The following is a 16,576-nucleotide window of genomic DNA, read 5'->3' as shown; positions in this document are numbered from 1 at the left end:
TTCCCCCTAAATGCTGCTTTTAATTCATCCTATTACCTTTGTCTCTTTTACTGTTTTCGGTAAATTGAAAACTCTCAAGGAACAATTCCAAGTCTCATACGTTGTAGAAATCCATAGAAGTTTCTTAATATACTCATAAAAGTTAATCTTTATGTCTCTGCAATGCTGGTTTTCTTTTCATGCTTTAGATAGTAGAGCTTTATGAATATATGACACACTTCTCCTTACTTCTGCTTCACAGGATAATTTCTCTATTCATTAAAACTTTCGCAATTGAAGGACTTCAACAAAGAAAGTTACAAAAGACCGTTCTGTCTTGAGTCTTGGCTGTCGCGTCCTAGCTCTCAAAATGTCCTTAGCAGTACATGTTCATCTTTACAGGTCTTGGTTTCTCCTAGATATCTCTTTTTTTTTTTTTTCCTATCGGTTGCTTGTAATGACCTGCTTTTCCTTTCTCGAAGAAGGAAATGTCTGCCAAAACTGACTTTTTACCGTTTCATGTGTTTCAGACTCATGGTTGAAACACCAAAATGGACCTGGTTGAAATGATAGGCTGGAGAAGACTTCCGTTAGATGTGTTTCAGTGTCATGATTGGCAAGGGAAATTGCATTTCATAAACTTGTTTGCACTTGGCTGAAACTGGATTGGAGATATTATTTCCTCTTATGTGGAAAATTCACTTTGGTAGATTTCTCTACCATGGCTGTATGCTATAGAGTTTCTTGAATCTTATGCAGAAGGACTAGAAAGCCATTCATCGGGAGTACGTGATGGACTACCCTCGACTAGTGCAATCGTGCATTAGTCGTTGAAACCTAAGCTTGATCGTTCCAACGTGGCGCTGAGCTTGAACAGGATCTCGTGTTTTTCTTAATTGATTGATGTTCCATGCTAGTAATATTAATCTTTTCAAATACTATGAAATTCTCTTATTGCTTCAGTCAACTATCTATGAAATTGTGTTGAATGTTAAATATCAGTTTTGAAAGGGGAATGTGTTGGTTTGCTAGGAGATTTAGGATGTAAGTTGTGAGGAAGAGCCTATATTAGTTTCTATCAGTTTGGTGCTTCACTCAATATGATTATTATTCATTTTCTATAGCCGGAGCTTTAGTCCATATAATTATATTAATAGGAATATTTACTGCATTCTCACAATATTTAAACTCCGCCTAGTTTCCCATGTATTAATGTCTAACCCTCCCCTCTCCCAATGTATTTCAAGGAAGAATAACTACACATATAAATAGTGCACATATAAATAGGAGTCTTCCCTTGTGTTGGTGTATGAGAAACATTGTAGCGTGCACAAAAAAATGAGGTGTATTTGTGATAAAAAGGAAATTTATTTTGTTGAAGGAAGATGTTCTTATTGGTGGAAGATATTTTTATCACATTGATTTTGGCCACAATCGCCCAAATGCGGGCAGCACAGCATATTCGCATGGGTATCTAGGTTATTTATACAATGTCATTGCTACCCTTCCCTTTTAAAGTTATCTTAATTCAAAATGGGTCATTTGCACGATTGTCCTTCAAAGCAACTGATCTTTAATTTTTGCCCTTTGCCTTCACCCTGAGGTTTGAGTTTAAACCCTAGCTCAATAGAAAATAAAAAAATTGCAAGGCAGAGTTTCGTAGTAAAATTATGCCTATTCGAGCAAAAGTTAGGCCTTAAGACAGAGTTTGTAAAATTTCAATTGAATAAAAAAAAATAAAAAAAAAATTCTTAATGCAAACATTTACCTTAAGATAGAGTTTTGCCTTCACGTACAAGGACAAGGCAAAACTCTGCCTTAAAGGCAAACTCTGCTTGAAGGTAGCAAAACTCTGCCTGATTAGATAGAGTTTGAGGTAAACCTCTGTCTTGTGAATCCAAACTCTATCTTGCGATTTTTTTTTTAAATTTTTTTTGACCAAGCAGGAGTTCAAACCCGAAACTAAAGAGTTTTTAGTGAAGGGCAAAAATTAAAGGCTAGTGCCTTTGAAGGGCATTCCGCTCAATTCGAAATTTGCATGAAATTTCTCTAATCAGCTCAATGTTTGTTTTTTCTTAATACTCCCTCCGTTCACTTTTACTTGTCCAGTATTCTAAAAATAGATTTTTACTTTTACTTGTCACTTTTCGCATAACAAGACAAAACAATTTCTTTTTTTGCATTTTACCCATAGTATTAATTACTCACATCAATTCAATTTCTAAATACAATAAAACATATGCACCAATTAATATGGGTAGATTGGTAAATTATGCACTTCATTTATTATTTCTTAAGGAATGTGCAAAGTCGAAAGTGGACAAGTAAAAGTGAACGGAGGAAATATATGAAAAATAGTCTTTTCATAGGTGTGGACATATTTGGGCCAAATTGGTGTGGCCGTTTAGTAGCTCTCTTTTTATTTAGATTTTCTTTATCTTTATATACTTTTGATAAAGAATGAAATGTGGATATACTCTTTTGTGAAGTGTATTATGTTTAAAGAAAATTCAAAAGTTTATAAAATTTAAAGTGTTTTATATTCATAATACACTCTCTATATATTGATCCAAGTTCATTCTCCTACACTCGGTTTGAATAGTAATGAAATCACTTTTAATAAAGAGAGCTTTATTCATAAAGTCGATCTTTTTTTTTTTATATATGAAATTGAATTAATCATTACTTCAAAGTGGATGTCGAATGTTGGTGGAAATTAGAAATATAAAAATGCAAAGGTGAATCGCTCGTCATTGAAATTTTTAAATATGTGCTTCACAAAATTGACATGAGTTGTGTGTGACTCCTTTTTGCGAGACAAAAATCAAACTTAAAATTTGTGGACTCAAAAGCATACGACGTAAGTCAACTTTTTCATTAGAACCTCACCCGATTAATGTCAGTTGTGTGAGGCACGTGAGAAAGTGGGGTAGATGGCCAAGCCATAGATGTGAATGAATGCAACATAAGTAATGAAAAAAGATTCTTTGATTTGATAGCCAATAATTCATGATTACGTGCCATCATTAATTTACTTTCAAGAAGAAGGTTAATCCAAAAGAACCCCACTCCAATTTTCGAGGTCCCAAGTGCATTTTAAGTCATGAACCATCATACAAATATTTTTTTTTTTTTTTGGTAGGAATCTTGCAAATAATTACTCCTTATTAAAGTCTTTTTCCCCCTCGTTCATGTGATGGAGTATATATCTTAGTTTGTTTATTTTTTACATTTGTAATAATTTAACTTTTAATATTTTATTTCTACCCTTAATAAGATTACTAGAGAATCCATCCGCGCTTTGCGTGGTCTAAAACTTTTGGCTATATAAAGTTAGTTCAGACACTGACATAAAGGAAGTTTTTGTTAATCCAAAAAAAGTTTCTAAATAAATAGAAAACGATCAAAGAAAACTAACATATAAGGCAAGGTACACATATTATATAAGAGAAACATACATACGAATACACTTAAACCGTCAAAAGAATCCAAATATAGACTACTGTATTTTTTTGTAATTTTTGTTAACAATATAAAATTGATTGTAGACATGCCAATAATTACTTGGCTGCCCAGCAAAACTACGTGAGTAACAAACTCTCTAAATACATATATTAAAGGGTGCAAACTTAAAAGTCTTAGACTGAATTCATTAGAAGATAGTTATTCATCAATATCATCTCTTTCATTTTCCTATTCAGAATTAACCGGTAACATCAAAAGTTCCCAAAACATCAATTCTTCCACGTCAACCAGCTCTAGAACATTATCCCACTGCAACATTAATCAACGCAAATTAGATGACTTCGTAATCAGCTACAAATCACCTGTGCATCCAAAAACTATATACACAGAAGAAAATTAGAGTTGATTAATTTTAATGATTTATCTGAGGATAATTTCAACTAAAATCGTATCAAATAGCCTAATAGACCAAAAGCTACTCATAACATCTAAAGAGAAGCAAAGACTAGTTAAGAAGAACCGATACCTTCAATGCCATAAAAATGTCCAAGAAGATGGTGCCAATTTTCTCGGGCTATATGCACAAGAAATTATAGAACGACCAAAGACAAACAGTGGAATTGCTAGCAGAGTCAATCTCAAGATGTAATGAAGTTGCAAATGATTTTGTCAAGTGGCAGATAATGTTAATCACAAATTCACAATTTGAGGCATCCAAACACATAGTGTAGAAGGAGTTGAATATGCTGCAGAAACTCACGGAACTTATACATGATAAAATTTCCACAAAAACAATTCCCCTACAGTGTGTGTGTGTGTGTGTATATATCTCTGTGTGCTGGTAGTTTTAGCAATAAGTATGTTCTCATAGAAACAATTTCAGCAACATCTAATCCTCAGAGCTTCGTATCATGCAAACAATCCATGTGCAGTTCAATGAGAAAGCAACCTAATCAGCGGAAAAAGCTACGGTTTTTTCTACCCATTTTTCTTCCTGGGAATTGATTGAGCAGAATAATTTGTATGAAAAGTTCAATAGAAAACCAAGTTGTTGTATCATATCTTGGGTAGATTCAGATTTAATATTCTAAGTAAAAGTGTGTGAAGGGGAAAACTTTCACATTCCTTATCTCCCTAACAGGCATTTTAAACAAATATCAAAACTATAAATTGCAAATTAACCTCGAAAATTGTGGAAACCACCATGACAGAGAGAAATTGATGAAGTGGGCAAAATAAGAGGAAGAAGAAGGCACACAACCGGGAGTTAAAAGGAATGAAACAGTTAGCCACAATGAAGAGGATTCAAAATGGTGGCTTATGAATTTTTTGAACCTAGAAACGTTATGCTTCTCAACAAACATGGAGGTCTTAACCAAAACGTATTACAAGCAAATTTACAGAAACGAACATAAAACTATAAAAGGCAAAATGTGAAGAAACGGCAAAACGTCAAATAAAAGGATAAAAAAGATAATTGTGATTGTTGGCCAAAGAGAGGTGCCAAGTCACTCCCTTTTATTCCTTGCTTTATATATATAGGAAGAAATTATCGAATAACACCAACGAAAACAAATAAGAGAAGTTTAATCTTGCTTGGGGAGAAACTAAGTTTCTTTTTTTTTTTTTTCTTTTTTTTTTTAGCTGTTTCAATGCCTGGAAGAGAAGGGACTGTCTCGAAGGTCTTACGTTTATCTCTGGCATATGGCAACTCCAGGAAAAACAAATCTTTGCAAAATAAAAAGTAATAAACAGTAGCAACAATCAAACATAGCATGACGAATAATAGTAAAGTTCCAGATACCAATTAGTAGTGATACAAAGTTATTTTTTGTGTGAAATATTTTAGAAGTGGAATAAACAAAAGGCGAAGTCCCCAATATTAAAATTGGGAATAGTAAATAATTAGAGATACCTTCGTCTTGCAGGCAGAACACAGATATTGGAATCGGACCAAATAAACATGGAAGTGAATAAATATATTCTAAAATTATGAAGAAAATATAATTGAGGTGAACACTGTATTAGAGATAGATCCTCTTTAGCAAGTGATAAGTACTTGGAAAAAGAAGATTGAGGAAGAGAAAAAGCGAAAGACGCTAAAGCAGATTTACCCCGAAAGGAGAAAGACAAGTGTGGTTTGTAGGCGAGCGACTGTTACAGTAGAAATTTTAGGAAAAGAAGCGATTGTTGAGTTAGGACCGTTACCGAAGGGATTTTAAAAGTCGGACGGTTTCTTTTTAAACAGAGCACGGCTTTTTCTTAATTTAAAAAGGCAAAATTATAAGAAAATAGGTAAATACAAATCCTGTAATTTGAGAGGTGCCACGTCAGCCTTCTGTTTCCCTGCTTTATATGTTTATATAGATTACTAGTAAAGTGGCCCGCGCTTTGCGCAGACATAAAATTCATTGAATTTACAACATGATAGTTTTAGGAAAATATTTTTAGAAAGGAAGAAAAAAATATTTTAGCTTAAGGAAGAAACCTCAAAGTTTTCTAAGAAGGAAGAAACCTTGTTTACAACTAAGCTACCCTGACAACATTTGAAATGTAAATTATTCTTAAAAACATAAAACAATCAAGGAACTTTTGATAATTAAGTGATTTAATGAAACAAATTGAAGAATGTTATCATGTTTCAAAATCAGGTCTCCGCAAATATTTATGAAATCAAAAATAAATTTATAGTTAGGATGAGCAAGAAACTATGCATACAGATCTCGTAAAGATCTATTTACAAATATGAAATCAATTAGCAGGTGTAAATATTTTAATACAAACAAAGAATACATGCAGTTATAAATACTTGTTATCCCTTAAAACTTAGCAGACTCTCATGCCGTTCGATCAAAAGTTGAAATTGAGGAAAAATTATTACTTTTAAAATCCCCATCAACAAAATAGTAGTAACATCAACCCGAAAAAGCAAAATTTTGAAACACGGGAATGACAATGAAAGCGTCAAAAGTAAAGCAAGTAGACTTAGATTAGATAACAAAGGAAAACATTAATAATGTAACAGAAACAATGGACAATTAAAACGAATGAATACAGAAGGAAATGAACATATAATGGCTGCTTCAGTTATTTTGTATAACGTTACAAAAGGTTGGATGAGCCTTTGATGTTCCAAAAGATTAATAACGGCTGGAACTTACCTTGACACACCCGTTAATGACACTATTCCTTTCATTAATTAATGTGCGAATATTTTATCAGTAAAATCAGATGAGAAGCCAAAAAACAAATGACAAAAAAGCATAAATACATTCTAGCCTAAGAGATGTGCCACCTCACTTACCTATTGCCTTCAATTATATAGAGAAACAACAAAGCAAGAATATGGAAATCTAATTACGTGAATAAGCATAGATTCTTCTATTGAAGAAAATATTGAAAAATCATGACATCTTCAGGAGCAGTAATGAAATAATTCAGAATAGGCAAAAAGCAAGGCCCGTACCCCGTGGGAATTAACAACTGCAGAAGCCTAGCCGTCTAATTCTTGCCCTTCATCCTCTTCAGAAAATCCAACTCTTCAAATTTGTCGAGGAAGAAGTCCAAAGAAAAAATAAATTCTATGCTAAGAGGGTAGCTTAAACCAAATACCATGAGATATACATAAATATTGATGTTAGGTTCTGTCGGCAATTAACATGCAGTGGACTTCCATTTATATGGGCGACCATATGATCATTTCCTTGGCAATCGAATTTCCTTTGGCGAAAGGACACATGGTATCAGGGAAATGAATCATGTGGTTGCTTGTGATCCTCTTGAGTGACTCAATTAATGCTTCATTTATAATATTGTAACGTTACCAATTGTAACTTAAATGTGTAAATAGCCATGTCTTTTCGTTTTTTTGTAGTCTGAACCAAAAGTTTACAGAGGTAGCTGTTTGAGGTTTTTTCTAAAATAATGTAGCATAAATCAGAATAAAGGGATCCTTGGCCAAATAGAGGCCAACTCATCTCCTATTTTCCCTACTTTATATATATATATATATATGTATAAATGTATATATATGTGTGTATATATATATATATATATACCTATATATATAAATAAAATCTTATACATGCTGAATCAATAAATAAATAATGGACAACAATTGGAGATAATTTTCTACAAAATCATGACGATGATCAGTGGCGGATGTAGTCTTTGGTTCAATACTTTATATATATATCTTATACGTGCTGAATCAATAAATATTAAATGTATAACAATGGAGATAATTTTCCACAAAACCATGATGATAATCAATGGTGGATGTAACCTTTCGGCTACAGGTTCAATACATAACTTGCGATACAGAGTATAAACACATGAAAAGAACTACTAAAATATAAATAAATATTGAATTTAGACCCATACTTTTAATAGTAGAAAGAGTAGAATACTGAAAATCTGAAAAATTGAACCCATTAAATACAAATTCTAGATCCGCCTCTTTTTAAGAAAATAAAATTAGATCTGCCTCTAATGATGATAATCAGAACAACAATAAAGGATGAAATTCTCCTACTACTTTCCCAGAATGTTTACAATATCGTAAAAATATAGCATTCCCATTAAGTAGTTTCCAAGGCAATTCTAGTACTACAGAGTACTACTACTAGTTTTGCCCTTTCTTTTGCTCCTTTAGTCATCTCAGGTATCACATTAGAGAGGCTTCAAGAAACGGCCAAAATTCCCATCTAACATGTTTAATATACGGTATTTTATCAAACTGGTGTTGATTTTCGCTATAATAATGTTGAAGGTCAAGGATTCCCCTCAGTAGAACTTTTAAAGCTATTCGTATACCACCAATTAGATTATCTAAAAGCATCCTAAGCGTTAGAAACTATAATATTTTCTTCATAGTTCGTGAATGCAGAGCAAACTTGCACAACAAAGATTTAGACATCAAAGAAGAATAATAAGTAGTACTAAATATTAAACTCTAACCGGAAAAGAATCTGTTTTTCAAATAAAGCTTCAAGAAGAATGGCCTAAATCCAACGATCTAGATCAGCAGTTGTAATATCAAAACCAAATTGACAAATATATGTGCTTACTAATACATGTCATCCGCTATGCCAAAGAAAGTGTACAGGCCAAGCATGAAGAATTGAGTTACAGGGCAATGAAAGCAAACTTGCAGACTGAGAAAAAGAAAAAGACACTACATTTACACTGAAAGTGGTAGGGGCAAGATGCTAAGGAGGGCAAGGAAAAGATTTGCTTTTGAGGGAGAAGCCAGGCCAATGGTTTTTTACCTCCAACAAAGAGGCGGAATATGTGATGATATAGGTTTAACGGGGTAAGGGAAGTGTAACTGAAATTTGTTAAAACAAACTGAAAGAGACATGTCTTTATTTTATTTTTAGAGCACTTAAAACGAGGAAAAAGCCAAAATTCTGAGAAAATAGATAAATACTAATGCTGGCTTTTTAGATGCGCCACATCAACGGGCCTACGTCCTGCGATTATATATATATATATACTAGTAAATTTACCTAAAAGAACTTGTCAAACTTATGATGTAATCTCTTTCTAACACCTAAATATTAAAAATAGTACTCACTCCATTCCAATTTATATGAGGGTTGACCTATTTGGGGAGTCAAACAACTCTTTCTTGACTATGATTTTCTCCAACTATTTTCATATATTGTAAATCATTAATTATAAAGACTTATAGTACGTTTTATGTAGTTTTTAACTATGTATATTTTATGATAAAGAATACTCAAAGAATCTATGTTTGAAATTGAGTCAAAGAAATAATTGTTTGACTCCCCAAATACGTCAACCATCATATAAACTGGGATGGAGGGAGTATTATGTTTTTGCGGAAACTAAAGATAACTTGTAGAATTGTAGCATAGAGTACTTGGTATCTTGTCAAATATTTTGTTATACAATGATATGATGCAGGAAAGCTTCCCCTCAGCGATAATTTCCAATGTCTCTGTGGTGGCCTTTCCCACAGTCCAAAATTTACTTTACTCAATCATAAACCAACCTATTTTGTACATTCTTTTTTGAAGCACCGGACACTTTCAAGTCTAAGAGCCTATAAGTAAAAACAATCATGCAAACAGACAGTATGCTCTATCAGAAGCTAGTTCCACAAAACTTAAAAGTAGAAGAAAAAGGTGGGATGACTCTTCATCTATCTAAAAGAGTTCGTTCCCTTTGAACGGTCGTGGCAAGAATCAGTCCATCACTTGCATGCCACGAGTTTGACACTTCATACGACACCAAATGGTACAGAAATACAACAGATTCAAACCAAGTTGACATGCCTATAATCAGTAAATAAATTTAAGAAATAATTAACATACACAATTTTGAAAATACAAGGAGTCTTGAAGGTTTAAAGAGCCAACCACATAGATACCATCTATGCCAATAAGGTTCTGCCTACCACAACAACCAATATGAGAGGGGGGGGCTGAAATAATCCACCAAAAAAGAAGGGGGGTTGAAATAATCCACCAAAAAAGTGACAGTATAGATGTTTACCTCAAAAATAGACGGTCTTCAATATGTGAATGGACTTGCATAAAAAAGAGTTAAAACAAAAATCAGATCTGAAGCATCTCCTTCACGTATATTTTATTAGCGAGGTGGACATCACCTTATTTTAGAAAAAGAGTTCGTCAACCATAAAAGGATGCTTACTTGTCAGAGTCGTTGGTTTGATAATCTTCTCCATTTCCCGGCCTAATTCCATCAAACTTCAGGACTAATCTCAATTGAATAAGGTCAATTAAAATCTTGTTAAAGTTTGACGTTGCTGCAATATTTGTCATAACCTCTTCCGGCTGAGTAATATAGGCAGCTATGGTGCTAAGTGTATTTGAATTAAGTTTAAATGGTATGTAAACCACAATCCGAAGAACTTTTGTTGAACCACAGTCCGAAGAACTTGTGTTGCTTGATGAGCTGCAGCTACCTTTAGGCTCCACAGGAAATCTCTTGTGAGCCAGTCCATCGTGAACAAACATGCAGGGCATCCCAAAAAGTGTGATTCACAGCCCCTGCATTTATAAGAGCACATGTTTATCCATCAATTCACTACTTTTGACTACTTTATACCTAATTAGGCTCTCCTAATCAAGATTTAAAAAATAAAAAAAGGCAATTGAATGAGAGCATATAGCACCGAGTCAGAGGACAGGGATGAAGCCTTCATCGAAGAAACGATAGGAAAGAAGAGCTAGCAAAGAGAACTACCTCAAATAGAAAAGAAGGTAGAGTATATTGTATAATCATTGGATCACAAAAAAAATAGATTATATATATATGCTAATTTAATTTTCATATTAAGTAGAATAATACTGACGCAACTAAACCAATAAAGGATCATCAATACCGCTAACATATGAACGAAATGGGGGTGATGGTACCTGTACATAAAAGAGCAAACTCCTCAAGTACTTCTTTGAAGGAAAGTTGAAGGAAATTCTACAAAACAGAGTAAAATGAGAAATTCGACATAATAGTACGATTGACAAAGCAAATATTGTGATGATTACCAAATTACTTTCCTAAAGAGCAAATACATTGTAGCGGTTACCAAATTAATTAACCAAAAAAAAAAAAAGGAAACCTAATGAATTGAATAGTAGAATGAATCCACAAATAACAATGCTAACACATGCCCTTTAAGAGTTGAAGTGTCATCAGAGAAATAAATTAAAATTTGCAAAGCCCAATGCACCTTCATTAATGGCTCCAACACTCGTCCTATGGAGATCTCCCAATCTATATATCTATAAAAGCAAGACAAAGGCCCGCTGATGTGGCATCACAGAAATGCAGGGTTTTATTTATCTTTTTTTTACATATTTTTGAGGAAATAACCCAATTAAACACGCTTAAAACAACTCAAACACACACTGCTTCGCTCTTTGCACCCCACCAACTGCGGCCAGGAATAAAAACCCTTCAACATCTCATTCCTCACGCTGCCCGAAGAAAACCAACCCCGTCCCAGGTATGCTTCTCCTCCATTCTCAACCACTATTTACCACTTCTGTGTACTTTTTAACTTACACGGCAATCGATTTCTCCGTCCACCAATTCTCTTTAAGAAATTGAATTCAGAGCATTTAGGAGTAAGGATGGAAAAGAGGTTCTTTTATCTCTTGCCTATAAAACTATGATTGTATTCATATTTGTAATACCCACTGTGATGCACTTTCAACTTTAGATACATTGCGAAGATTTACAACTGTTATTTCAATTTATACAGTTCCACTATTCTTCTTCTTTAATTACTTCTTTACTTTTCTTATTTCTTAATTAGCCTCCCACTCTTCTTCCTCCTTAGTTCTTTTGATTACCTTTCATAAATCAACAAAGAGTGGATCATTAAATCCAAGTTTCAAAGTATACCTTTTGAAAACAAAATTTTAAAGTGGAGTCTTGAAACGTATGTATTGTTTATGGGTTTTCTGGAATTCTTTTGCTCTGTACTTTTACTCTGTGTTATATTTCTGACTCCGGAAAAAGGAATTAAAAAGGGAACTTAAAAAGCAAAAGACTCAGCGGAGGCATCGAAGGTTGCCAGAAAAATAAAGGCAAAGGGGCAAGGCATCTTCGGCGGCCGTTTATTTACGGAACGAAGTGCCAATAGGTTTTTTCGGAGGATGTAGGATGTACGCAGACCTTTTCTCCACCTTTGTGGGTCAGAGAGGCTGTTTCCGATAGACCCTCGGCTCAGAAGAAACGATGTCAATGCAGGCTTGCAGGAAAAATAAGACAGCAAAATATCAAGGTATAAAACAATTAATACGCGGTAATTTGAATGTTAACAATAATAGACTTTTATCTCTAGTGAATAAATTAATTATGCACAGAAATTGACTATGTATTATCATATCACCATTTTAAAGAACCTATCGAATAGAGATGATTATACCACAAGAAACTATAGTCCCAACCTGTTGATGGATGTTGCATCTAGATGTGCACTGTGTTTTGGCTAGAGTTGGGAAAGCCAAAGGAGAAATGTGCAGTCCTTTTCTTTGGTGCCTTTATACCTGACGTAGCCAATTCTCTCCATCATCCTTTCATGTTCCTAATCAAACATCCAATACGATAATCAAAATCAAATGCTACGACATAAATAATAACTTTGGAATCTGCCCAGTGAGAAAACATATGTTTCTTCAAATAAGGAGTAATAATACTAATAAATAAGTAATCGTGAAAATTATAATCCATCAAGGAAGCACCACAAAACTGAAGATATAACTAAAAGCCTAGTTAAATGGAGTTAAGATGACAAACTGCATAATCCCAATAGAACTACTGCAACGAATCGGGACTCATGTTCTTAATTTAAGATATTAACATACACATAATTAATTTCCTTAATGATGGAGTAGTAAAGTCTGCTAGAAAAGAGGGAAAGTTCCACCTAAAATATTGGCACTTCCGAAAAAACCTATTGGCGCTTTGTTCGGAAAAGGGAAAAAGGTACCAGTTTTTTTAGCACTGTGCTAGAACTTTAACAGTGGCCTTGATGGATGTCCAACGGTTGGATTAGAAGAAAAGGGTCGCCCGAAGAAAGGAAAGCGAAGAATAGACGTCATCAATGAAGAGAGAACAAACCGTTTGCTAAACTAGATAGGTTGCGACGTACGAGTTATGAATTAGGTCAACTGGGAAAAAATAGGGGAAAATCGCAAAAATTGGAGAAAAAAGATAAAAGCTATTTCTGGTCATAGAGCCGCCACGTGACGGGCCTATGTCCAACAATTATATATATACTAGGTAATGTGCCAATGACCATAATAAACTTATGTATGATCTTTTCCTAATATTCGTATATTACAAATTATGAAAAGGTAGATCCTTGTAAAAATTGAAAATACTGTTGTAAAAACATTCAAATTTAAATTAAAAGATTTGGCATTGTCAGATATCTGAAGACCTCTAATGAATGATTGCAAAAGTCCTCCTCTTTGATTAATTTTATCTTCTACATATTTCACGATAGAACACAGAATTTCACGGCGTACACAATACTTGTCTCTAGAACTTCAATGTGAAAGTTTTCTAAAATCATCACTGTTAAGATTAATAGTTAATTTCAATAATTTGGACAGTAATAAACAACACAAAAAGCTCACTGATAATCTTAATTGGAAATTGCTGAGCACAATGTTCTTCCAATAATCCTCACCCTTCAGGTCATCATTGGAATTTTAGATTTCATTCGATGGCTAATGAAGGAGTGCAAGAGAAAAAAAGAGAAGAGAATAAAGCATCATACAAAGGCACAACCCAAAGAAAAAGAAGACAAATAGATTGCATACACTAAACAGTCGTGATGTATTCTTCCAATATCCTTACAAAATCTCATAAACATGTTCAGCAAAGAAACTATGCTTCAACGGTTTAAATAATAAAGAAGGTTAAATATAGAATGAAAACAGGAAAACCTAAGACAAGAAGATAAATAGATAGGGCAGTAAAAATATTCAATTTCTTAAGTGAAAGTAAGGAACAATCCCAATATCCTGCTCGCCTACAAAATCAATAGCTTGATAATTTTGAACCCTATGTAAAAGTCATCCAGTGCGCGATGAAGGCAGTTGATAGTTTTTCCTACCATTGGATAATTAGAGTCATCTTGGAAAATATATCCATCAAGTCCAGAATAAAGATCAGCTCTGAGCTTTTTTAACGAAATCTTTCTTCTTTATTTGTCATGTAATCGTCCACACTGAACTGCTGCAATAGTCTACAAGCGTGTAGAAGAGTTGCTCCTCATTAAGTCTTTGTTGTTTCCTGAATTAGTAGAACTGTCGCAATCTCAATTTTTGTCTCGTAAGGTTTTTGTTGATTACATCTGTCAAAAGAATCCCATATGGGTGTATTAATCGATAATCCATAGACATGAAACTTGGTTGTACATCTGTGATTATGTGAAGTCCTTTTTTCTCATCGGATTCGTCTCCAATTGTATGAAATGCATAATTGAATGTTTTTTAGACACTAAAAAGGGAGGAGTAGCATACCGCAGATGCTCTTCTTTTGATTGCAGCTTGTAGGCATAGGATTACGTGTTGCTTTTCCACACCTAAACTAATTGGGGTTCATCAGTACGCCTAATGAAGGTTAGTTTATTAGAACGCTGAACCAGTATTCCATAAGCATTCTGATAAAGCTACACAAAGTTTTATACAGACAAGACAGCTAAAGGATTCAAGTCATTACAGTTAAGCTAGTATCCATGGACAGTAGCAATAAGGTGCATTCACGTTTGAGAGGACCTGTAGCATTAGTAATTAACAGTTTCCTTCGTGCCACTAAGCATCTAGATCAACATCAAACATGATATTTAACTGCAGCAAGATCAAATAAAGAAATTATTATTACAAACAATAAATGATTGAACCATATAAATGAGAAATCAGAGTCCTGAATCGTCAAACAGAAGCATATTAAGAAACTACAACAAACAAATACTAAATAAACAAATTAGCTGCTTAGCCTCACAAGTAAAATAACAGCAAGAACCGGCAACCCATAAAGATAAATAGATGATGTAGTAAAAAACTTAAATCTCAAGTGAAAGTAAGGAACAGTCCGAATACCCTGCTCACCTAAAAATTCATTGTATCTTCATAATTTTGTTCCCTATCAAAGTCCCCCAATGTGCGAAGAAGACAGCTAATATGAGACAAATTTGGAGCAACTGTACAATCTATAAAAAAAACAACAAAAGAATTAGAAAAGCAAGAATCGGTAAGGAATATATACCAAGTATGCTCTGTCCACGGTTGTATTAACTGTGGCATGTCATAGTGTAGGTATGTTCACGTGCAAATGACATCAAATAGAAGCCTTGTTTGATCTTTGCACTGAATATTTAACACTGAGCAGCCCATTTTCAAGAAGTTCAAAGCTGATACAATCGGGATATCATTGCTAGTACAAATCACTGGCTTTCTTTCATAATCACAATTTGCATAATCATTTGGTGGAGTCCTCTTTCTGTATGTTTGACAACCATAAATACTGATGTGTTAGCATTTTGAATCCATTATAGCCTTTTGAACTTGCATAATGAATTTCCCGAAGTGACTGTTAATAGCAAAAGACTCAAATTTAGTTTACGGACTCATTCAAATATATTCATAATCTAAATACCACGTATACAGAGGTGTACATGAAATACAAGAATAGATAAGTGACAACTATCATTTCCGTGTGATAATAAATAAATTTGTAAGCTTAGTAATTGAGTAGTACTTTTTAGGGAACTTCTATGAAAAATGTATCACTTTTTTTTTTTTTTTTTTTTGAACGTTTAATTGAAGCAGGGCTCACTAACACCAAAATCCTACTGTCAAGGCCACAAGAAGGGAAATGAATCAACTTTAGATGGGTTCAGAATGCATTATTGCATTTCCAGAATATCATCCTGAGCTACACGATATTTAAGGAATATGAAGGAAATACAACCAATTTGCAGAAGGAAATAGGATTGTTATTGACTCCTAAATTATGGACCTTTGTTATTCTCATATATTGCAATCCTTCAGTGCACTCACTACCCGTTATTGTCTTCCTCTATTACCATAGTAAGCAAAAAATAATAGAGAATGGATAAGAGACAAACAGTTGAGTGGTAATAAGCATAAATGAGATCCATTATTTATAAGGATTGTAAAGTAAATGAATTTCTTAGGTGACTTGAGCATACTTACTACTGATAAAGGCAAAAGCCATGACAACAGTTTTATATCATGACAACAGTTTCCGACAGACGCACATTAACTTCCAATCACGTGTCGTTAAAGATATAAACTAATTCATGTCTAGAAGAAGCAAAAACTTTACAAAGAATGCCTATTAGATGAATGGTTTAAGAGAAAATAATACCAAACCTGTATCCGTCTCCTTCTTTGGCAAATTATCATGAATTGATCGAAAATTAGAGTCATAGAATGGGAGACAGATGAGTTTCAGGAATCTCTTTCGGTTTCCTGGCAAAGGAGAAGGAACGGCAACGTTAACAAAATACAAAGAAGGCACAACAAAAATTAAACTATAGATAATATAGTAGGTATTTTACCTGTTAGTTCCTGACGAGAGTAGTTGATTTTTAACA

General features: G+C 33.7%; 1 protein-coding gene and 1 long non-coding RNA gene across 26 annotated transcripts in view; one reads left to right on the top strand and one right to left on the bottom strand.

Moving 5' to 3' along the window:
- The window catches only part of LOC132049661 (uncharacterized), a 57,979-nt gene that overhangs the window by 7,243 nt on the left and 34,160 nt on the right, over positions 1 to 16,576 (bottom strand). The gene's annotated exons all lie outside the window — the stretch shown is intronic.
- On the top strand, positions 7 to 1,170 carry LOC132049663 (uncharacterized). Its single transcript, XR_009413138.1, has 2 exons — positions 7 to 381; positions 510 to 1,170. It is a non-coding gene; the product is annotated as an uncharacterized LOC132049663 (long non-coding RNA).

The sequence above is a fragment of the Lycium ferocissimum genome, chromosome 3, assembly GCF_029784015.1.
Source record: "Lycium ferocissimum isolate CSIRO_LF1 chromosome 3, AGI_CSIRO_Lferr_CH_V1, whole genome shotgun sequence".
NCBI lineage: Eukaryota > Viridiplantae > Streptophyta > Magnoliopsida > Solanales > Solanaceae > Lycium > Lycium ferocissimum.
Note: the sequence above shows the minus strand (reverse complement) of the source record. Positions and strands in the feature narration are given on the sequence as shown.